Below are 424 nucleotides of genomic sequence, written 5' to 3'. Positions count from 1 at the left end.
ACAAATTTCTAATTATCATTTGTGACCATTTGAGACTATAGTTTCGTAACAATAAGATACATAATTAAAACGTTATTTTAAACACGAATTGTGACGATTTAAAGGCGTCTTGTTAGTCTGTAATTAAGATAGTTTTGTTACTTTTTGGTGTCGTAGTTATTGATGACAAAATGGTTACTAATATATTCGTTGCAACTCTTGTGACGTTTTTGTTACAAATAAAAATTTGTGACCATTGTATTGCAACCATTCAAAAATCGTCACAAATTCGTAACAATGTTTATATTGTGACTAAATACTTTGTATTGTGACTAAATATTTCGTCTTAATAAAATTATTTTCNTTTGCTTGATTTGTTGTGTTTTGTGGTGTTGTTGTTGCTTGTGGTGGTTGTGTTATGGTTATTATAGGTTCCTGAGGCTTT

Source organism: Camelina sativa, chromosome 15 (assembly GCF_000633955.1).
Source record: "Camelina sativa cultivar DH55 chromosome 15, Cs, whole genome shotgun sequence".
Classification (NCBI taxonomy): Eukaryota; Viridiplantae; Streptophyta; class Magnoliopsida; order Brassicales; family Brassicaceae; genus Camelina; species Camelina sativa.
The sequence above is the reverse complement of the archived record's forward strand: the minus strand, read 5'-3'. Positions refer to the sequence as shown.